The 23,399-nt window shown below is 34.8% G+C and overlaps 2 long non-coding RNA genes, 12 other non-coding genes and 2 pseudogenes across 15 annotated transcripts; all 16 read left to right on the forward strand.

Moving 5' to 3' along the window:
• The first annotated feature begins 191 nt into the window (after positions 1-191).
• LOC115867441 (small nucleolar RNA SNORD113/SNORD114 family) lies at positions 192-266 on the forward strand. The gene has a single exon (XR_004045143.1). It is a non-coding gene; the product is annotated as a small nucleolar RNA SNORD113/SNORD114 family (small nucleolar RNA).
• An 857-nt stretch (positions 267-1,123) lies between these two features.
• Positions 1,124-13,272, forward strand: LOC132596789 (uncharacterized). Of its 2 annotated transcripts, XR_009562793.1 has the most exons (8): positions 1,124-1,435; positions 2,326-2,410; positions 3,515-3,589; positions 5,030-5,114; positions 10,369-10,469; positions 11,267-11,352; positions 12,682-12,758; positions 13,042-13,272. It is a non-coding gene; the product is annotated as an uncharacterized lncRNA (long non-coding RNA). The 2 variants fall into 2 exon arrangements; XR_009562792.1 differs by lacking the exon at positions 13,042-13,272 and having other exon boundaries at positions 12,682-13,034.
• Positions 1,772-1,841, forward strand: LOC115867396 (small nucleolar RNA SNORD113/SNORD114 family; annotated as a pseudogene).
• On the forward strand, positions 2,723-2,794 carry LOC115867430 (small nucleolar RNA SNORD113/SNORD114 family). Its single transcript, XR_004045135.1, has one exon. It is a non-coding gene; the product is annotated as a small nucleolar RNA SNORD113/SNORD114 family (small nucleolar RNA).
• Positions 3,928-3,999, forward strand: LOC115867380 (small nucleolar RNA SNORD113/SNORD114 family). Its single transcript, XR_004045094.1, has one exon. It is a non-coding gene; the product is annotated as a small nucleolar RNA SNORD113/SNORD114 family (small nucleolar RNA).
• Positions 4,847-4,923, forward strand: LOC115867450 (small nucleolar RNA SNORD113/SNORD114 family). Its single transcript, XR_004045151.1, has one exon. It is a non-coding gene; the product is annotated as a small nucleolar RNA SNORD113/SNORD114 family (small nucleolar RNA).
• On the forward strand, positions 10,788-10,860 carry LOC115867444 (small nucleolar RNA SNORD113/SNORD114 family). The gene has a single exon (XR_004045146.1). It is a non-coding gene; the product is annotated as a small nucleolar RNA SNORD113/SNORD114 family (small nucleolar RNA).
• On the forward strand, positions 13,078-13,153 carry LOC115867369 (small nucleolar RNA SNORD113/SNORD114 family). The gene has a single exon (XR_004045084.1). It is a non-coding gene; the product is annotated as a small nucleolar RNA SNORD113/SNORD114 family (small nucleolar RNA).
• A 901-nt stretch (positions 13,273-14,173) lies between the features above and the next one.
• On the forward strand, positions 14,174-14,242 carry LOC115867436 (small nucleolar RNA SNORD113/SNORD114 family; annotated as a pseudogene).
• A 767-nt stretch (positions 14,243-15,009) lies between these two features.
• LOC115867370 (small nucleolar RNA SNORD113/SNORD114 family) lies at positions 15,010-15,081 on the forward strand. The gene has a single exon (XR_004045085.2). It is a non-coding gene; the product is annotated as a small nucleolar RNA SNORD113/SNORD114 family (small nucleolar RNA).
• Positions 15,082-15,996: 915 nt separating this feature from the next.
• On the forward strand, positions 15,997-16,069 carry LOC115867390 (small nucleolar RNA SNORD113/SNORD114 family). The gene has a single exon (XR_004045102.1). It is a non-coding gene; the product is annotated as a small nucleolar RNA SNORD113/SNORD114 family (small nucleolar RNA).
• Positions 16,070-16,570: 501 nt separating this feature from the next.
• LOC132596790 (uncharacterized) lies at positions 16,571-19,569 on the forward strand. The gene is made up of 4 exons (XR_009562794.1): positions 16,571-16,655; positions 17,178-17,253; positions 18,880-18,922; positions 19,488-19,569. It is a non-coding gene; the product is annotated as an uncharacterized lncRNA (long non-coding RNA).
• Positions 16,984-17,055, forward strand: LOC115867413 (small nucleolar RNA SNORD113/SNORD114 family). Its single transcript, XR_004045121.1, has one exon. It is a non-coding gene; the product is annotated as a small nucleolar RNA SNORD113/SNORD114 family (small nucleolar RNA).
• On the forward strand, positions 17,582-17,656 carry LOC115867449 (small nucleolar RNA SNORD113/SNORD114 family). The gene has a single exon (XR_004045150.1). It is a non-coding gene; the product is annotated as a small nucleolar RNA SNORD113/SNORD114 family (small nucleolar RNA).
• A 55-nt stretch (positions 19,570-19,624) lies between the features above and the next one.
• On the forward strand, positions 19,625-19,770 carry LOC115867403 (small nucleolar RNA SNORA79). The gene has a single exon (XR_004045113.1). It is a non-coding gene; the product is annotated as a small nucleolar RNA SNORA79 (small nucleolar RNA).
• Positions 19,771-20,851: 1,081 nt separating this feature from the next.
• On the forward strand, positions 20,852-20,925 carry LOC115867392 (small nucleolar RNA SNORD113/SNORD114 family). Its single transcript, XR_004045104.2, has one exon. It is a non-coding gene; the product is annotated as a small nucleolar RNA SNORD113/SNORD114 family (small nucleolar RNA).
• The last annotated feature ends 2,474 nt before the right edge of the window (positions 20,926-23,399 follow it).

Consider the following 23,399-nt stretch of genomic DNA (forward strand, 5'->3'; position numbering starts at 1 on the left):
TAAAGCATTTATGAAAAGTTGTATAATTAATAACAAAGATACATTGGTTTGAGAATGACTCAAGATACATATCAGGAATAACAAGGACTTCTTGGCGTTTTGTGAATCATATTGTTTTAAAGTTGTAATTAGTGAATTAATGAATTAACCAATAAATGATATAGAATGAATGAAGAGAAAGTCATCTTTTCTGGATTGATGATGATAAATGCTAGTGTGTGAGTCACTGATGACGAATAATATGTATCTGGAACGCTGAGGTCCAATACAAAAGAAATGTGGTCTTCTCTTCGTGTGTTTTCATTGGTTATGCTAATGAAAGCATCAGTCAACAAATCCACCGATCCATGGTGTGAAAGTCTCAATCTCGGTTATCACCTTCTCTGTTTGGTACTTTCCAGAATAGAAGCTCAAGGTGAGTTCAGCCTCCATTTTGATCAAGGTTCTCCTTTTCAGGTTGCTATGGGACAGAGACCCAGGTAAGCTATAGCCAGGGTTCCTGTCTTGGTTTGGGGAGTTGGTTTAAGTGTTTTCATTGTATTCTTTGAAAGTAGTAAATATAATCAAAAAGTTAACTATGGCCCAATGATAAATATCATATGAGACCTTATGTTGATTAATTGATAATATATAACATTCATATTTATTAATGAATGATATAATCTATGTTGGTATTAGAGACAAGTCAGGGATATCCAATGGCTAGTTCTTTGGTTTTTGTTACTCAAATATTTATTTTATTATTATAAGTGAAGTAATCATTTAATTGATACAAATATATAAATAAATGAACTAAACATGGGCCCAAATGAATCAATGATGATTAACACATGACCATGGATGATGAAAAATAAGGGTCTGGAACGCTGAGGCCCAACACAGTCCATACTCTTTTTCTTTGTTTATTTCATCCTATGCACAGATGTTAAGAAGTTCAAGTGCTTAGACCGAGGTTAAAAATTAGTAATACAGCAATAAGAGCACCATTAAAAATATGTAGATAATAGATGAAGAAGAACAGTAAATTATTGTCTAATTAGGAATATATATAATGAGGCAAGAAATATTAATAAAAATTGCCAACATTGATGTCCATTATGAAATGGATGGCTCAGGGGTATCACCTCTCTGGCCAAGTATCAAATAGACTTGAACTATTCAGAGTTGATTTTATTGTTCTGAGTCAATCTCAAGTTTGAAGTTGTTCTTTCTGTTAAGAGAAAACAATGTCTGCATTATAAAAAAGTTATAAATTCCTAAATGACTGGGTAAATGAAATGTAGAATGCAAGAGTCAATGGCAATAAATTTGTTTTTTTTCCTCATTGACTGTGCTTCATATTGTTCAAAATGGACACATTCGCGCTGATAAAGCGTTATTCCGTGGTGATGCACCTTAATGATTGCATCTCTGTGTTAGAAGCACAGAGACCAATGTGAGTAATAGTCAAATTTCTTGTCTTGGTTTCAGTGATTTTTTTTCCTCTGTGTGTGTATACAGTGTACTATTTGAAAATTCCATATAGGATGACAGAGGGACAATGCAGCTCAGTGATACAGAAGTTTATGAAACATTAATTGATTAATGCATAGATGAGTAACAGCATATAATTTAAAAAGAGGTACATTGCTGTGAGAATGATCTATTTATAGACAGAAATATCATAACTCTTCTTTGGATTTGTGAATAATAGGCTTTTTAAATTATTATGAGTGACTTACTGAATTAGTCAATAAACAAATAGAAATGAACAAAAAAAGAGACTCAATCGTGGGCCAATGATGATGATTGTGATGGGAAGAGTCCTGAATGATGAAAACATGGTTGAAACTGAGGTCCAACCCAGATCATAAGTAGTCTATTCCCTGTTTGAAATTATTTCTATGGAGAGATGTCAGGAATATAAAGAAATCATATTCTTATATTGATTTCATAGACTTAGATTTGTTGTTATTAATGGATCTGTGATGGAACCATTAAGCAAGTATAAATAAACATATAAGGAAGAGTAGGGTGAAACATTGTCCAAATCGGAACTTTGTGACAAAAGTTACTGTTAACAAACATTGAAAACACTGATGCCCATTAAATAAATGGCTGAGGGTCACCTATTTGACCCAGTTTGGATAGAAATGCATATGTAAGAGTCAGTTTACTTGTTCTGCCTCAGACTAAAGACTGAGCTTTCTCTTTTAACAAAATAGAAAGTATTGAAAGAAAAAATAATAACTACCTAAATACTGAGTAAATGAAATTTGGAAAATAAGGATCAATGGCAATTAGGTCTGAATATTTTTATCATCTCCTGTGTTCTGTACTCCTCAGAATGAAGGCAATAGAGATGATTTAGCGTCTTTCATGGGCATGAGCTCTGTGCTTGCCTCTGAATAGTAGGAGGATGGAGATTAATGTGAGTAATAGTCGAAGTTCTTTTCTCAGTTTGTTTTTTTATTAAAGTAATTCAATGTATGATTAAGAAATGTGGACTATAAGTAAAGAAGGCGGCTGCATCTCAGTGTTGAGTATTGGTATAAGAATCATTATATTGATTAATGAATATACGGAAAACTGAGAGTGTTAATGAGAGATGTATTAAAGTAAGAATATTCTATATACATCAAAGCTCTTCTTGTTTTTCTAATTGTACTGATGAAATTATTAGTGAATTTGTGATTTACACAATAAAGAAATAGAAATATATTTAGAAAAAAAGGGACAATATTGGATCGATGATGACTACCGGTGGCGTATGAGTCGTGTACGATGAATACGTGTCTGGAGCTCTGAAGTCCGATGCAAATGGATTCTAGTCCATTTTCCTGTTTGCAGTGACCTTATAGGCAGTGATTAGGAATACACAAAGATGTTTGTTTTGGTTATTATGACCAGGCATTTTTTTCTATTTTTGTAACTGAATCAATGAAATAGTGAATATACAGATGTGTAAAATTTAAACAATGATGAATGTGAAGCCTTTTCCAATTATAAAAATATATGGTTAGGCAAAAATTACTATCGTATATTAATACATTAATATTTTTTGAGGGGCTTCCCTGGCGGTCCAGTGGTTAAGAATTCGTTTTCCAATGCAGTGGGTGCGGTTTCGATCCCTGGTCGGGGAGCTAAGATCCCACATGCCTCGTGGCCAAAAAAACAAAACATAAAACAGAAGCAATATTGGAACAAATTCAGTAAAGACTTTCAAAATGGTCCACATCCAAAAAACACCCCCATAATTCTTTTTAAAAAAATTTATTGAAAAGACTGATAACCATTGGGAAAGATGTGGCATAAGGGTGTTACCTCTTTGGGTGACATAGAAAGTGACAGGTATTGGTTACTGACTGAGTCAGTTACAACTTTGACATTTGATTTATTAAGGGAAAAAGAAACAAATATTACCATAATTTAGTCAATGCCTCAATTACTGTGCAAATGAATAGTGTGATATTTGGATCAATGGAGAGCGTATATCTCAGTATTTTTATCACCTTGTCTGCTTGTTATTCTTCAGGATGGATGTTCCTGCCATTTCAGCTTCTGCCGTGCTCACTTGTCACACCGCCCCTGTGTCAGGAAGGAAACTAAGGTGAGCAATGGGCAAGGTTGTTGTCTTGGACTGGTGGTGCGTTTGAGGGTACTCATGGTGTTATTAAAACGTATTACATTAATCAAAAACTTACTCATAGTTCAATGATAAATATAAGAAATATTCTTTTGAATAATTGATAATGGATAGGATTGAGGTTGAAAATTGGAAGAGATGGGCCCTTAGTGGGAAATGATTCTGTAAACTGAGGTTAGGGGTATTGAAGAGTCTTATTCTTGGAATATTTAGTGAACCATATATTATTTTTATTACTACCAATTAATTAATGATTTAATCAATACAAATATAGAAATGATGGAAGAAAAGAGACTCAGTGATGGACCAATGATGATGAACGTGACGGGAAGAGTCCTGAACGATGAAAACATGTCTGAAACTCTGAGGTCCAGCCCAGACCATAAGTAGTCTCTTCCTTCTGGTGAAATTGTCTCTATAGAGAGATGACAGGAATATAAATAGATCATATCTTTGTATGGATTTCACAGACTTAGATTTGTTATTATTAATGGATCTCTGATAGAACCATTAAACAAATACAAATAAACATAAGGAAAAATAGGGTGAAGCACTGTCCAAATATGAACGTATTTGGTTTGGCAAAAGACACTGTTAGTAAACACTGAAAACACTGATGCCCATTAAATAAATGGCTGAAGGTCATCTCTTTGACCAAGCTTAGATAGAAATGCATCAGTACAGACAGTTTAATTGTTCTGCCTAAGACTATAGATTAAGCTTTCTCTTTTAACAAGATAAAAAGTATAGAGAGAAAGAAAAAGTAATAAATACCTAAATACTGAGTAAATGAAATGCAGAAAACAAGGATCAGTGGTTATTAGGTCTCAATATTTTTATCATCTTCCGTGTTCTGTACTCCTCAGAATGAAGGCAGTAGAGATGATTTAGCATCTTCCATGGACAGGAGCTCTGAGTAACAGTTGACGTTCTCTGTTTTTTTATTAAAGTAATTTACGGTATTATTAAGAAATGTGGAATATAAGTAAAGAAGGCAGCTACATCTCAGTCCTGAGTATGAATATATGAACCATTATATAGATTAATGTATATATGGAAAACAATGTATTATCGAGGAAGATATGTTACAGTAACAATACTTCTATGTACACCAAGGCTCTTCTTGTTTTATTTTTTGAATTGTACTGCTGAAATTATTAGTGGATTTTTGATTTAATCAATAAAGATATAGAAATGTATGTAGAAAAATAGGACAAATATTGGATCGATGATGATTTCTGGTCATCATCAATATGAGTCATATACGATGAATACATGTCTAAAACTCTGAGGTCCAGTATTGAATTAAGCTAGTCCATTCTCAACTTGAGAAGGCATCCTATAGACAGATGTCAGGAAGAGCATCTCATTTTATTATCATCTCCTCTGCTTTATATTCCTCAGAATGGACGCACTGGAGCTGATTGAAACATCTTGCATGGTCACGAGCTCTCTGGTTTCATCTGTGCTGTAGGAGTATGAAGACCATGTGAGTAATAGTCAATGTTTTAGTTTCAGTGGTTTGTTTAAGGTTATTCATGTATTATTCAAAATATGAAATATAATCAAAGAAGGAAAAATGCCATGTTAGTATCAGAGTGACATGAAATGTTATGTTGATTAATCTATAAATGTATCCTTGAGGTCAGTTTTTGAAACAGAGTTAGTCTCTGGAAAAGATTTTAGAGATAGATATTGACAATATTTTAGTTTATTTTTTATTTCTGTGTATTTAGCAATGAATTTATCGATAAACAGATGTTTATGAGAATGAAAAGAAAGAGGGCTTTCATGCGCCAGTGATGCTGAATGGTAGCAGATGAGTCTGGATAGTGAGTAATATATGTCTAGATACTGAGGTCCAACAAAATACCTAGTGTATTTCTTGTATTTCATGTTAAGATATACCCAGTATACGTATTTGGTTCATAGATTTAGATTTATTATTATTAATGGATTAATTATAAAACCATTAAATAAATATAAATAACAGGTAAAGAAAAAAGGGTGAACTTTGTCTAAGTATAAACATGTGGCTAGACAAGAAATACTATTAATAAAATTGAAAACACTGAAACTCAGGAATAAATGGATCAAGAGCATCGCTTTGACTAAGGATCATATCAATACAGATAATTAAGAATCAATTATATTGTTGTGGGTTTGTCTCAAGTTTGCTGTTATTCATTTTGTTAAGATAAAAATATCTCCACTGTGTATTCCATGCAAATGGAAACCAAAAGAAAGCTGGAGTAGCAATTCTCATATCAGACAAAACAGACTTTAAAATAAAGACTATTACAAGAGACAAAGAAGGACACTACACAATGATCAAGGGATCAATCCAAGAAGAAGATATAACAATTGTAAATATTTATGCACCCAACATAGGAGCACCTCAATACATAAGGCAAATACTAACAGCCATAAAAGGGGAAATCAACAGTAACACATTCATAGTAGGGGACTTTAACACCCCACTTTCACCAATGGACAGATCATCCAAAATGAAAATAAATAAGGAAACACAAGCTTTAAATGATACATTAAATAAGATGGACTTAATTGGTATTTATAGGACATTCCATCCAAAAACAACAGAATACACATTGTTCTCAAGTGCTCTTGGAACATTCTCCAGGATAGATCATATGTTGGGTCACAAATCAAGCCTTGGTAAACTTAAGAAAATTGAAATTGTATCAAGTATCTTTTCCGACCACAACGCTATGAGACTGGATATCATTACAGGAAAAGATCGGTAAAAAATACAAACACACGGAGGCTAAACAATACACTACTTAATAATGAAGCGATCACTGAAGAAATCAAAGAGGAAATCAAAAAATACCTAGAAACAAATGACAATGGAGACACGATGACCCAAAACCTATGGGATGCAGCAAAAGCAGTTCTAAGAGGGAAGTTTATAGCAATACAATCCTACCTTAAGAAACAGGAAACATCTCAAATAAACAACCTAACCTTGCACCTAAAGCAATTAGAGGAAGAAGAACAAAAACACCCCAAAGTTAGCAGAAGGAAAGAAATCATAAAGATCAGATCAGAAATAAATGAAAAAGAAATTAAGGAAATGATAGCAAAGATCAGTAAAACTAAGAGCTGGTTCTTTGAGAAGATAAACAAAATTGATAAACCATTAGCCAGACTCATCAAGAAAAAAAGGGAGAAGACTCAAATCAATAGAATTAGAAATGAAAAAGGAGAAGTAACAACTGACACTGCAGAAATACAAAAGATCATGAGAGATTACTACAAGCAACTCTATGCCAATAAAATGGACCACCTGGAAGAAATGGACAAATTCTTAGAAATGCACAATCTGCCAAGACTGAATCAGGAAAAAATAGAAAATATGAACAGACCAATCACAAGCAGTGAAATTGAAACTGTGATTAAAAATCTTCCAACAAACAAAAGCCCAGAACCAGATGGCTTCACAGGCTAATTCTTTCAAACATTTAGAGAAGAGCTGACACCTATCCTTCTCAAACTCTTCCAAAATACAGCAGAGGGAGGAACACTCCCACACCCATTCTATGAGACCACCATCACCCTGATACCAAAACCAGACAAGGATGTCACAAAGAAAGAAAACTACAGGCCAATACCACTGATGAACACTGATGCAAAAATCCTCAACAAAATACTAGCAAACAGAATCCAACAGCACATTAAAAGGATCATACACCATGACCAAGTGGGGTTTATCCCAGGAATGCAAGGATTCTTCAATATACGCAAATCAATCAATGTGATAAACCATATTAACAAATTGAAGGAGAAAAACCATATGGTCATCTCAATAGATGCAGAGAAAGCTTTCGACAAAATTCAACACCCATTTATGATAAAAACCCTCCAGAAAGTAGGCATAGAGGGAACTTTCCTCAACATAATAAAGACCATATATGACAAACCCACAGCCAACATCGTCCTCAATGGTGAAAAACTGAAAGCATTTCCACTAAGATCAGGAACAAGACAAGGTTGCCCACTCTCACCACTCTTATTCAACATAGTTTTGGAAGTTTTAGCCACAGCAATCAGAGAAGAAAAGGAAATAAAAGGAATCCAAATCGGAAAAGAAGAAGTAAAGCTGTCACTGTTTGCAGATGACATGATACTATACATAGAGAATCCTAAAGATGCCACCAGAAAACTACTAGAGCTTATCAATGAATTTGGTAAAGTAGCAGGATACAAAATCTGGCATTCCTATACACTAAGGATGAAAAATCTGAAAGTGAAATCAAGAAAACATTCCCATTTACCATTGCAACAAAAAGAATAAAATATCTAGGAATAAACCTACCTAAGGAGACAAAAAACCTGTATGCAGAAAATTATAAGACACTGATGAAAGAAATTAAAGATGATACAAATAGATGGAGAGATATACCATGTTCTTGGAATGGAAGAATCAACATTGTGAAAATGACTCTACTACCCAAAGCAATCTACAGATTCAATGCAATCCCTATCAAACTACCACTGGCATTTTTCACAGAACTAGAACAAAAAATTTCACAATTTGTATGGAAACACAAAAGACCCCGAATAGCCAAAGCAATCTTGAGAACGAAAAACGGAGCTGGAGGAATCAGGCTCCCTGACTTCAGACTATACTACAATGCTACAGTAATCAAGACAGTATGATACTGGCACAAAAACAGAAATATAGATCAATGGAACAGGATAGAAAGCCCAGAGATAAACCCACGCACATATGGTCACCGTATCTTTGATAAAGGAGGCAGGAATGCACAGTGGAGAAAGGACAGCCTCTTCAATAAGTGGTGCTGGGAAAACTGGACAGGTACATGTAAAAGTATGAGATTAGATCACTCCCTAACACCATACACAAAAATAAACTCAAAATGGATTAAAGACCTAAATGTAAGGCCAGAAACTATCAAACTCTTAGGAGAAAATGTAGAACACTCTATGACATAAATCACAGCAAGATCCTTTTTGACCCACCTCCTAGAGAAATGGAAATAAAAACAAAAATAAACAAATGGGACCTAATGAAACTTCAAAGCTTTTGCACAGCAAAGGAAACCATAAACAAGACCAAAAGATAACCCTCAGAATGGGAGAAAATATTTGCAAACGAAGCAACTGACAAAGGATTAATCTCCAAAATTTACAAGCAGCTCATGAAGCTCAATATCAAAAAAAGAACAACCCAATCCAAAAATGGGCAGAATACCTAAATAGACATTTCTCCAAAGAAGATATATAGACTGCCAACAAACACATGAAAGAATGCTCAACATAATTAATCATTAGAGCAATGCAAATCAAAACTACAGTGAGATATCATCTCGCACCAGTCAGAATGGCCATCATCAAAAAATCTAGAAACAATAAATGCTGGAGAGGGTGTGGAGAAAAGGAAACACTCTTGCACTGCTGGTGGGGATGTGAATTGGTACAGCCACTATGGAGCACAGTATGGAGGTTCCTTAAAAAACTACAAATAGAACTACCATATGACCCAGCAATGCCACTACTGGGCATATACCCTGAGAAAACCATAATTCAAAAAGTGTCATGTACCAAAATGTTCATTGCAGCTCTATTTACAGTAGCCAGGAAATGGAAGCAACCTAAGTGCCCATCATCGGATGAATGGATAAAGAAGATGTGGCACATATATACAATGGAATATTACTCAGCCATCAAAAGAAACGAAATTGAGCTATTTGTAATGAGGTGGATGGGCCTAGAGTCTGTCATACAGAGTGAAGTAAGTCAGAAAGAGAAAAACAAATACCCTATGCTAACACATATATATGGAATATAAGAAAAAAGGTCATGAAGAACCTAGGGGTAAGACAGGAATAAAGACACAGACCAAAAAAAAAAAAAAAACAAAGACACAGATCTACTAGAGAATGGACTTGAGGATATGGGGAGGGGGAAGGGTAAGCTGTGACAAAGTGAGAGAGTAGCATGGACATATATACACTACCAAAGATAAAATAGATAGCTAGTGGGAAGCAGCCGCATAGCACAGGGAGATCAGCTCGGTGCTTTGTGACCACCTAGAGGGTTGGGATAGGGAGGGTGGGAGGGAGAGAGATGCAAGAGGGAAGAGATAGGAGGACATATGTATATGTATAACTGATTCACTTTGTTATAAATCAGAAACTAACACACCATTGTAAAGCATTGTAAAACAATAAAGATGTAAAAAAAAAAAAAATGCTGAGTAGCCAGGGGCCACCGGGAGGTGGGAGAAATGGGAGATGTTAGTCAAAGGGTACACATTTCCCTTACACAATGAATGATATCTAGGGATGTAATGCACACCTTCGTGGCTATGGTTAATAATACTCTATTGTGTTCTTGGAATTTGCAAATAGAGTAAGTCTTAAGTGTTCTCATCACACACAAAGTCAACTATGTGAGGTGATGGGTGTGTTCATTAACTTGATTTTATTGATTATTTCACAATCTGTATGTGTGTTAAATAATGTTGAATAGCTTTAAACATCATTTTGTACAGTTTAGACATGAACAATTTTTATTTGTCCATCGTAGCTCAATAAAGCCGTAAATTTAAAAAACAAAAACAAACAAACAAACAAATATCTCCCTTGTGAATAATTTATAAATACCTAAATGCATGAGTAAATGAAATGTGGATATCAAGGATCAATGGGGATTATACTTAAATGTTTTTTTATCATCGACTTCTTTGTACTTTGCAGAATGGAAACACTTGAGCTGATTTAAGCAGTGTACCGTGATGGTGACCTCTGTGATTGCATCTCTGTGTTAGGAGAACAGACACCTAACACAGACACCTAATGTGAGTAATAGTGAAAGTCTTGTATAGATTCAGTGATTCCTTTCAGGGTATTTAGTGTGTTATTGAATAGTACCATATATAATAAGAATGGCCAACTGTAGCCCAGTGATAAATACTGAATTAATATGTAACATAAAAACAAAGGATATAAACAAAGAGATATACTGATGTGTAAATAATTCTATTATATATACAGAATAGGGATTTCAGGGCTTTTCTGGCTTTTTGCGAATAATTGAGTTTTAAAATTATTATTAGTGAATTAATGAATTAGTCAATAAACACTGTAGAAATGAATGAAGAAAATAGGTACAACATTGGATCCATGATGACTGTTCGGTGCGTTATGAGTTGTGTATGATGAATACGCGTCTGGAACTCTGAGGTCCAATGCAAATGGATTCTGGCCCATTGCCCCTATTTTTATAATGGGATCAATCAAATAATAAATAGATAAATAAAGATGAAGGTGGTGGAACTTTCTCCAATTATAGAAATATGTGGTTAGGCAAGAAATACTATCAATATATATCAAAAACAAATGTGTGTTAGGGAGCATATGGTACAAGGGGGTTATTCTTTGACTAAGGATGAGATAGTTATTGATAAGTCAAATTTTCATGTTCACTGTCATTGTCAAGATCGATATTGTTCATTTACTCAGGAGAAAATAAAATACAAATGATCCCAATTCACTACCTACCTAAATGACTGACTGAATGAAATGTGCAATTCAAGGACTAATGAAAATATCTTAACCTCTTTTTTTATCTTCTACTTTGTCTTGTGCTCCTTAGAATCGTTGCAATGGGCTGACTTAAGTGTTCCGCCGACGTCACGAATCCTGTGCTTTCATCTATGTGTTAAGAGCTTGGAGAGCAAAGTGAGTAATAGTCAGAATTATTTTCTTGGTTTTGTGGTTTTGTTTTTTATAAGATTTTCACTGCATTCTTAAAACCTGTGAGGGACTTCCCTGGTGGTCCAGTGGTTAAGACTTCGCCTTCTATTGCAGGGGGTGTGGGTTCGATCCCTGGTCAGGGAGCTGAGATCCCACATGCTGCGGGGCCAAAAAACCAAAACATAAAACAGAAACAATATTGTAACAAATTCAATAAGGACTTTTAAAATGGTCCACATCAAAAAATCTTTAAAAAAAAATGTGAAATATAATTGATGATTGTCGACCATGGCTGAACAGTAAAAGTAGGGTTAATATGAAGCATTAATAAATTTATATAGGATTCATATTAATGAATCTATATAGGAAACTTTGAGGTCAATTAATGACAGTTTCTGTGGGAAGTAATTCTATAGACAAATGAAAGAGCCAAGGACCTTGTTTGTTTTAAGTTTTTGTGACCGTGAAGCATTTATTTTATTATTATTAGTGAATTGATGAATTAATCAATAAAAAGTGTTGACGTGAATGAAGGTAATGAGGACCAAGTCTGCATAAACAATGATGACTTGTGGTATGAGTCTTTGATGAGGAACACTACAGGTCTGGAGTTCTGAGGACCAACACAAAACAAATCTAACATTCTCCCCTCTTTTTTTTTTTTTTTTTTTTTTTTTTTTTGCGGTACGCGGGCCTCTCACTGTCGTGGCCTCTCCCGTTGCGGAGCACAGGCTCCGGACGCGCAGGCTCAGCGGCCATGGCTCACGGGCCCAGCCGTTCCGCGGCATGTGGGATCTTCCCAGACCGGGGCACGAACCCGTGTCCCCTGCAACGGCAGGCGGACTCTCAACCACTGCGCCACCAGGGAAGCCTCTCCCCTCTTTTGAAGTGATCCTGTAGGGAGATGCCAGGCATATATGAGGATCATGTTCTTAGTCTTAGTGTACAGAAATATCTAAAAGTATTATTATTAAGAAATCAATGGCAGGATAAGTCAATAAATAGGTAAGTAAATAAATATGAAGAGCAGAAACACTGTTCATTGTTAAAAAGTATTATGAAGAAATCTGATGATGTAAGTTGGGACGGAAAATAAAATGATCAAGTGTATATGTCTTTGAGAATAATAGTGATAATTGTCATTTACTGATTCAGTTACAACTTTGACATTTGATTTCTTAAGAGCAAAATAAATAAATCTTACCATAAATTAATAAATGCCTAAATGACTATGCAGATGAGTTGTGGAAACTTTAAATCAGTGGAGAGAAAGTCTCAACATTTTTATCATCTTGTCTGCTTCGTCCTCTTCAGAACAGATGCTGGAGATGACTTCAGCTCCTGTTGTCATCAAGATCGTCTGCTGCTTCCTTGTGTGGAAAGAGACCAAGGTGAGTAATGGTCCACACTGTTGTCTTGGATTGGGTCATGTGTTTAAGGGTATTTACAATATTATTAAAAAGTATTAAATTCATTAAAATATTCCTAATGATAAATAGGATATGAAACATTATGTTGATTAATCAATAATGTGCAGGATTGAGGTCTATTAATGAAAAAGGTATAGTCTGTGTGGAAAATGATTCTGTAAACCAGTGTTAGGAATCTTGTCCTAGAGTTTTTATGAACCATGTATTATTTTTATTCTTATCAATGAATTCATAATTTAATCAGTACAAACATACAAATGAAGAGAAACAGACCAAATCATGGACCAGTGGTGATGTCTGATGGCATAGGAGTCATGGACGATGAAAGAATTTGTGTCTGAAGCTCGGAGGTCCAACACAGAACAAAATTAACCTGTTCCTCTGTTGAAATTGTTTCTATAAAGAGATGTGAGACATATACAAAGATCATATTCTTGTATTCATTTCATAACTTAGATTTGTTACTATTATGGAATTACTATAGAATCATTAGACAAATATAAATACATACACTAAAAACAATAGGGTGAAGCATTGTCCAATTATGAATGTATGTTGCGTGGCAAAAGATATTAATAAAATTGAAAACATTGATACCTATTCAGAAAAGGTGATTAAGTCTCATTTTTTTAATTGTCTGCTCCATGTTGTACTTCTCAGTACAGATGCCCTCGAGGTGCTTTCAGCATCTTCCACCCTCATGAGCTCTACGGTTGCCTGTATATACTAGGAAGACAGATTAATGTGAGTAATAGTGAGGTTACTCTCTTGGTTTCAGTGTTGTTGTTTTTTTAAGCGATTCATTTAAAAGTGCAAAATAAGGGGCTTCCTTGGTGGCTCAGTGGTTGAGAATCTGCCTGCTAATGCAGGGGACACGGGTTCGAGCCCTGGTCTGGGAAGATCCCACAGGCCACGGAGCAACTAGGCCCGTGAGCCACAGCTACTGAGCCTGCACGTCTGGAGCCTGTGCTCTGCAACGAGAGGTCGCGATAGTGAGAGGCCCGTGCACCACGATGAAGAGTGGCCCCCGCTTGCCACAACTAGAGAAAGCCCTCACACAGAAACAAAGACCCAACACAGCCAAAAATAAATAAATTAATTAATTAATTTTTAAAAAAGTGCAAAATAGATTTAGAGAATGCAACTCTATCTCAGTGATAAATATGGGATAAAGTTATCATATCAATGTATATATGAAAAACTGAGGATAATTAGTGAGAGATATACTGTTGTGAGAATAATTCCATATATAGATTCGGGACACAGAAAGTATTCTTGAGTTTTTGTGAATCATAATATTTAAAAATGATTATTAATGAGGTAATGATTTAATCAACAAACCTATAGAAATTAATGAAAAAAAGGAGGGGCAATATTGGATTAGTGATGACCACTGATGGCGTATGAGTCATATATGATGAATGTGTGTCTGGAACGTGGTCCAACCTGAAAAAAATCTAGTTCATTATCTCTGTTTGAATTGACGCTTTAAACTAATGGCAGGAATGTATGAGGAAAAATAATATTATAATTTGGAATGGACAGTAAATGTACCGTGTGTATTTTGCCAAGTGTGTTTTGTCTTTGACAAAAGGATGATAACAGAACCTTGTAAGTAAGAGTCAGTTATTGTTGAGTCAGTTTCCAGTTTGACAATTTGATTTATTAAGAAGAAATATATTAACCTATTTTAATAAATACCTCAACAACTATATAAATGAACGGTGTAATCTATAGATCAATGGATAGAATGTCTTATTTTTTTTATCATCTGCTCCTCATTTTGCTCCTCAGAATGGACCCACTCGAGCTTATTTAAAGGTTCTTCCAAAGTCACAAGCTGTATGGTTGCATCTTTGTATTAGGAGTGTGGAGAACAGCATAATAGTCAAAGTTCTTGACTTGGTTTGAGTGTTTTTTTTAAAAACAACTATTCACTGTATTATTAAAAAGTATTGAATATAATCAAAGAAAGCCAACCATACTGATGCTTAATATCAGATTAATATGAAGCATTACATTGATTAATCCATAAATGGAACATTGAGTTCAGTTAATTGAAAGAGATGATTGAAATGAATGAGTCTATAGGTGGATGTTATGAGATATTCAAGAATGTTATTCTTGTCTTTTTTTGGTGATTTACATGTATTTCCTTATTAGTGAATTAGTAAACAAATATTGGTGACATAAAGAGCAAGTTGGCCAATCATGGTCTAATGATGATGACTAGTGTATGAGTCATATACGATGAATTCTGCGTGTCCAGAAGTCTGAGGATCAACACAAAGGGACTCTGTCTATTCATCATATTTTAAGCGACTATAGATAGATTTCAGGATTATACAGTGATCTTTTTCTTGGACTTTGTGCTCATGAATTTTAAAAATATAATTATAAAAGAATCCATGGCAGAATAAATTAACAAATGTGTGAATGAATAAAGCTGAAGAGGGGTGAAGCATTGTTAATTAATAAAATATTTAGTCAGCAAAATGAATATTAATATATACTGGAATAGATAATAAAATGGACCAAATGTATTATGTCTTGAACTAAATAAGCGTGATATTGACAGGGGTAAGTAGTAGCCAGTTATTACCTTGAGTCAGTTGCATGTTTGATATTTATTGTATTGAAAGAAAAATAAAAATTACCGTGAATTAATAAACACTTAAATGACTATGTACATGGAGGATGGAAATTGTGGATAAATGGAGAGAAGAGAATATCTCAACTTTTTTTTATCATTATGTCTGTTTGGTACTCTTCAGAATGGATGCACTGAGCTGATCTTAGGTTCTGTTGTGATCAAGATTATATTGCCTCTGTGTCAGGAAAGAGAACAGATGAGTAGCAGTAGTCAGAGATCTTATTTTGGTTTCAGTAATTTGTTTGAGTATTCCTGGCATTATTAAAAAGTACTAAATATAATGAAAAATTATCCATAATAGATAATAAGAGATGTCATAGGAATCATCGTCATAGGATGTCATAGGAATCATCGACTAATCAATGTTGAAGTCACTTAATGAAAAAATATAGTGTATATGGGAAAAGATTCTGTAGACAGACTTCAGGAATATTTAAGGATCTTGTTCGTGTGTTTCCTTAAATAATTTGATTTTTGTTAAAATCCATGAACGAATTATTTAATTGATACCAATGTAAAACAAATGAAGAAAACGAGGGTCTAATGTGGACCATTAATGATGTCTGGGGCATGTGAGTCACGGATGATGAGTAGTATGTGTGTGGAACTTGGGGTCAACCTGAGATCCAGTCTATTCCCTCTGTTTGAGATGATCCTATAGACAGATGTCAGCAATATACAAATACCGTGTTCTTATTTAGATTCATAGATTTAGATTTGCTATTACTAATGAATCAATGATAGAACCATTAAGCACATATAAATAAATAGATAAAGAAGAGGAGGGTGAAGCATTTTTCAACATGAACATATGTGGTGACACAAAAAATATTGCTCATAAAAGTTTTCATGTTAATATTGAAACGTTGTTCCTTAAGAAATAAATGATTCAAGAATGTTACCTCTTTGGTTTAGGATCATCTGGACACTGTTTTGTAAGAATCAGTTTTTTGATCTGGATCAGTTCCAAGTTTAAGGTTAGTCCTTTTTTGTTAAGGAAAAATGTATATTTATGCAAAATTAATAAATACCTCAATGAGTAACTGAAATGCAGAAATCAAGGATCAATGGAGATGAGGTCTGAGTTTTTTTGATTTCTTTGTCCTGCTTTGTACTCTCCAGAATGAATGCACTTGAGCTGATTTAAGCATCTTCCATTGTCAGGAGATTTCTGGTTACATCTGTGTTTGGAGCATGAAGACCATGTGAGTAATAGTCAAAGTTCTTGTCTTGGTTTGTTTAAGAGTATTCAAAATATTATTAAAAAGTGTGAAAAATAATCAAAGATGGTCAACTCTAGACTAGCAATAAATATGAGATTGATGTGATGCACTGTATTGTTTATTGAATGTTTGTAAAACTGAGGATATAGTGAAATATATATTGATGTGAGAATTATTCTGTGTACAGATTATGTATGTAAAAACTCTTCTTGGGTTTTTGTGAATCATAGTGATTTAAAATTATTATTAGTGAATTAGTGATTTGATCAATAAACACATAGAAATGAGCGAAGAAAAAGAGGGGCAATACTGGATTGATGATGACTACTGGTGGCGTATGAGTCGTACATGATGAATACGTGTCTGGAACTCTGAGGTCCAACCGGAAAGAATTACCATAAACTAATAAATATTAAATGACTGAGTCCATGAAAGGTGGAACGCAAACAATCAATGCATAGAAGGTCTCAAACTTTACTTTTTGTTCTTTTTTCTACTCCTCAGAATGGTCACTCCTGCACTGATTCTAGCATTCTACTGTGGCCTCAAACTCAGTTGTCTTAGGAACATGGAGACCAGTGTGAGTAATAGTCAAATTTCTTGTCTTGGTTTGGGTGGTTTATGGTGGTCAATGCATTATTAAGAAATAGGAAATATAATCAGAGCAGGGCAACCATAGTCCAATAATGGACATGGAAACATGTTGAGGCATCCATGTATGAAACACTGAGGTCAATTCAAGAAACAGATCTGGTGTCTAGGAAATGATTTTATAGATCTACATTAGGGATATCAAGGTTCTTATTTTGGGTTTTTTCTGATTCATGTATATTTCTTTATTTGTAAGTCGTAACTTAATAAATAAAATCAAGAGGCAAAGTATAAATGAAGAAAAAAGATTCCGTGCTTGGACCTTTGCTAACAACTGGTGATGTCTGAGTCAAGGATGTTGAATAATATGTGTCAGGACATCTGAGGTCCACCACAAGAAGAATCTAGTCTATGTCTGTATTGGAAATGATCTTATAGACAGTTGTTTCGAATATTCAGTTATCCTGTTTTTGCGCTTTTGTGGGTCAAGGATAATGATTATATTAGTATAAGTGAATTAATGCATGGAGGTTTAAAAAATAGGAATAAATGAATAAAAACATGGCCAGTCCTGGACTAACTATCGCAGATGTGATGAAACAAGTATCAGTACTAATCTATTTTTGAGGAGTTGGGATTCATGTTCCTTATCTCTCAGAATGCAGCACATACAGACAGATGCATGAATTGTCAATGTTCTCATTCTGGGATGTCTTTGGTCTACTGGTTGTTTGTTTTATTACTAATTCGGAAACGTGTTTATAAAATTAAATAAAAGATTAAGTGCCGTTTAAATTAAAGAAGGCCAGTGATAAAAGTTTGTTAGGCAGCATGAGCTATTGTGCTCACTGAATTCCATTGCAGAGTTACCCAGTCTGTTATCAGCTTGCTAATGAGCAGCAAACTGCACAAGTATTACTATTATTCATGCTATTGCATTGCGCGTGTGCAATTTTATCATTACAGTGAATAAATGGATAAGTTAATAACAATCACTAGCTCAAAGGGACAAAGTGTGGGCCAGTAATGAGCGTGTCTTGAAATAATTATGATTTAACCAGTTCCATTCAGTTGATGTCCCTCTTAGGGCAGAAATTCTGGCCCTTGCTAGTTTGGGTAAGAAGAACATTGATACATACAGTAGCATTTCTGTTCAGGGTTTTGGAGGTTTTAAACGTTGTTCCATTTCTTTAAAAAGAATGAATAGTTTCCGAATTAATTTATGAATAAATAAATAAATAAAGTAGGATTTAGTATTGTTCATTGGTATGAAATTACCTTGGAGCAAGGGCTGAGATGAATCTAATTCTGCACAAGTAAGGCTCAGAGATTCAGGTGGTTGTATGTATGTGTGGAGCATAGAGACGGATGCTCACAGATGCTCCTGTCCTTGATTCAGGTACTGGATTCAAAGGTATCCCTTTTTTATGTAAACTTTATCATTGAATTAATTAAATTAAAAGAGGGGTTACTTTTTTGCCAATTGTAGCAAGTAACATGGCCCAAAGTTTTAAGGTTAATCTCAACCTGCTCACCCTGCATCCATTAGCGTATTAGAGCAAAGTCAAGATCTAGGCTGTTTCAATCTTTTTAACATTTGCTTTCTACTCCCCAGAATGTCTTCTCATGGTTAAACGTCATGGCTGGGGAGTCTCTGGGTAAGAAGCCTATAGGCCTGTATACGTGGTACACAAAGTTCTCATCCTTGGGTGGGTAGTTTGCTCATGGGTGTTCGCTGTATTACAAAAAATGGATAAATGTCTATATACGTACACAAAAATTTAAAAGACCAGAGATGAGAATGAATTACACATCAAGGATTAGTATGTAACCAGTCAGTACAACTGTTGAACTATATATTTTTAAATATCATCCTAGGACACTGAGGTTCATGAATAAACAAACAAATCAGAGGTGTTACCTGTTTGGGATGAAGGTCATTTAGACAGAGAATAGTCATAGTCAATGTTCTTGGTCTAGATCAGTGGTGAGTTCTAGTTTATTTAATTAAGAGAAACAGAAATAAATAATGAAATGAATTAATACCTAAGTAGCAAGTCAATCAAGTGGAAAACACGAATCAGTGGAGAGAATTTTGCATATTTGCCTTTTTGGACAAAAGATATTCTGTCCTATTTTATTTAACATTTTTAAAGTTATAAAAGAGTCCGTATTCATTTCCTCCCCCGCCCTTTTTTGTGCTCTTTGCTTTGTGCTTCACAGAATGGACATGAGTGGATAATCATTTTGTAATTATCAAGACCTTCATGGTTCAATGTGAGTAATGGTCAAGTTCTTGTCTTCGTTGGGATAACTTATTTAAAATATTCAGTGTATGATTTAAAAGTATGGAATACATTTGATGGCTGTTCCTCTCACTACTTTACCTCTTGGGTAGTGGGATTTTAGTCCATCATATAGCAAGCTGATCTGTTTTCACTCAGAGCACCATGCGGATGGATTGCCTGTCCGATAGTGACTCCTGATTTTTGCAGATCGAACAATTGAAAAAAAGAAAGTATGGACTATAATCGAAGAAGGCCACATAAGGACCAATGATAAGATTGTGTCGTAAACCAAGATTCGTGAAGAATCTGATTCAGCACAACAGACACCTTTTAAAAAATGAAGTTCTACAAACGTATGAACACCAAGGAGGGTAAGGGGGTTATGGGATGAATTGGGAGATTGGGATTGCCATCTATACACTAATATGTATAAAATAGATAACTCATGAGAAGCTGCTGTGTAGCACAGGGAATTCTACCTCACTTCGCTGTATGGTAGAAACTAACACAACATTGTAAAAGAGCTATACCCCAATTTAAAAAAAAAATGAAGTTCTGACTTCTTAGCTCTGTGGGTAAGGGACCTAGAGTCTCTTGTCTGCAACACTCATAGTTCTTCTTATATTGGGTGTTCATTTACAGGTGCTTATTGTGTTATTAAAATGAGTAACTGAATACATTAATTAATAAAATGGAGGTCCATTCATGAAGCAGAGATAAGAATGTAGCATAAATCATTGTTTACAATTAATTGTTGTCATGGTTACCTCAGGTTCACTAAATTAAAACCCCAATCCAGGCCTTTTCATTTGTCAGCATCTTACATTCCACAGGATGGATGAACTATAACTAATTAAATTATTCTCCAATCATGAAGATATTTGCCTAATCCCTCCGGGGGAGGACCGTATCTTGCCATGTAAGTAATAAAGTTCTTGGTTTGGGTGGTTAGCTCATGGGTTTCCGTTGTATCATTAAAAAAGAATAAATGTAATTAAAATTAAATGCCATGCATAGACCTACAATGAGAAGGTGTTATGAGCCAAAGTTTATGATTAATGCAATTTAGCACAAATGAAGTACAAGAAAAAAACTTAACTTTTCCCATTCATTTCAAAACTGAAATGTCCCATTTTATGTTTGTCCCATTGATTATTTAAACATCCCCCTCTTGATAAAGATCTAGGCTGTTACTCATTTAGGAAGTCAGTACTCTAGTTGTTGAGTAGGACAACAGTTTCATGGTTGTTCATTGTAACATCTAAAAATTGTTCAAATTAAATGCAGAAGGGCCACACCTGGACCAATGATGTGAATGGAATGCATCTGAATAAAAATTATGGTCAATCATTTTTTGAACCACTGAGGTCCATGGCAAAAAGAGAACTAGTGTATGACTTTTTTGGGAATGATCTCAGGAAAGTTTGAGAATCTAGTTAATAGACATTGGTTTTATACTATTAGTGAATAAATGAATGGATCAATAAACAAATACACTCAAAAGAAAAGAAAGAGAGGTCAAAACACGGACCAATTTTTAGGATGTGTTATAAAATAAGGAATATAATTACTTCAGTTCTGAAATATGTTGGCTCAATAAGAAAACATATACATAAAGTTGTTACCACTTTGTGTAGGAAGCAGCTAGAAAGAGGTATTTAATAATCAATGTTCAGCTTTTAGTCTGAAGTGGGTTACTAGATGTTTGATTCATGAAGGAAACAAAATTAGGATTAAAAAATGGTTAACTAAATGAAAGAGTGCAAAATAGGAACCAATGATCAGTGCATGTTATTCTTTTTTCCATCTGCTTTGTGCCCCAGAATGGCCACACCTTGGTTGTTTTAGTCATTATTTAATGATGAAGATCTTGACTGTTACCTATGTGGCCAAGAAGAGTATAGATCAGGGTAAGTAAGAGATTAAGTTTTTATTCTTGGTTTGGTCATTTTGTTTATGGATGATGACTATATTCTTTAAAAAGAATAGATGGCTTCATGTAACTATAGAACAAATCAAAGAAGATTATGCAGGGACCAATGACAAGACTTTGTCTGACAAGGATCGTGGTTAATTCATTTTGCAAAACCAAAAAAAAAAAAAAAAAGGTTTCTGTTAAAAAATAGATTTAGACTGCTACCTCTTAGAGTAAGAAGAGCATAGATGAATTCTAGGCTTAGTCAAAGATCTTGTTCTTGGGTTGGTTGTGTTTTCCTTGGGTAATAAATAATTGAACAAATTAAAGATAAATATGCTAGTAAAATCACATTGGCCACTCATGACCAATGATGTGATTATTCATGAAACAAGGATTTGTTTAACCCAAGTCAGCTATTGTACCACTCTGTTTAAGGAGTTTATAGGGAGACGTAATAGTCAAAGCTTACCCTCTTGTTTGGAAGTGGATTCTTTGCTGTTGACTTTACTTTTGAAAATGAATACCTGACTAAATTAATAAATAAGAGAAAATCCATATATAAAGAAAATTAAAATGACCAAGAGTACTTCAATGATAACATTTTATGAAACAAGAATTATGAGGGGCCCAATTTTGCTTCTCTGAGATCCATTTAACCAAAAAGACTTAATCTGTTACCTCTGTTTATAAGGGGGACATAGATATTAAAATATTTGTTGTTATATTTTAGTGGGTTCTTGGGTGTTACTATTATCGTTATTATTATTGTTTAGTAAATCAATCTATGAAAAAGTAAATTAGAAGAGGGCCAGTGATGGAAATGTGTTTTGAAACAAGGGTTATGATTATTACAGTTCTGCACCACTGACATTTATAAAAATAAAACACCTTTTAAAATGTTTGTTTTAATAGTACGTAGTGTGCAGTTCATGTTGTACTGAACTAATTTGGATGTTTTTGCATGCTGCTTATCTGGATTTTTTTTTTTTACCCTATCTCAGGAACAAATACTAATGACCTGATTGGAGGTGATGGCAGGAGGTCCCTCTACCCCATATTTTAAAATTTTCTGGCCCTTGGTATCTGAGAGAGTGCAAGAATAACTGATACTAAGGTATTAATTTCAGCTCAACAAGTATTGATCCAGATCTGTGTGAGGCTCTGTATTGGTCATGGCATTCATATCTAAATCTGATCTAGTTCCAGCAATCAAATAGCTCTTTGGGATTAGGTGGAGACCTACTGATAAATATAGTAATTCAATATAAATAGGGCAAGTAGATGGGCTTTCCAGAAGCACAGATGGCAGGACTTCAGCTCAGTCTCAAGTATCAGATGCTTTATAAAAGAGAAGATGCCTGTGCCAATGACCACCTCCCTGGGCTGTAAGGTCCAGGGCGTTAGGACTCACACTCCTCCTGCGCACTGCACAAAGAGCACATGTAATACATTTGTTGGATGAGTCATTGAATAAAAGGTGAATGAAATAATGAATGAATGAAGCAGTGAGTAAGTGAACGAATGAGTCTTTTTTAAAATAAATTTATTTATTTAATTTTATTTATTTTATTTTTGGCCGTGTTGGGTCTTTGTTGCTGCCTGCCGGCTTTCTCTAGTTGTGGCGAGTGGGGGCTACTCTTTGTTGCAGTGTGAGGGCTTCTCACTGTGGTGGCTTCTCTTGTTGCAGAGCACAGGCTCTAGTTGCACGGGCTTCAGTAGCTGTGGCTCTAGAGCTGCAGGCTCTAGAGCGCAGGCTCAGTAGTTGTGGCACATAGGCTTAATTGCCCCGCGGCATGTGGGATCTTCCTGGACTAGAGCTTGAACCCGTGTCCCCTGCATTGGCAGGTGGATTCAAAATGATTGTGCCACCAGGGAAGCCCCTGAATGAGTCTTTGAGTAAAAAAAGGAATGGGAAAAAAGGAGTGAAAA

This window comes from Globicephala melas, chromosome 2 (assembly GCF_963455315.2).
Source record: "Globicephala melas chromosome 2, mGloMel1.2, whole genome shotgun sequence".
NCBI lineage: Eukaryota > Metazoa > Chordata > Mammalia > Artiodactyla > Delphinidae > Globicephala > Globicephala melas.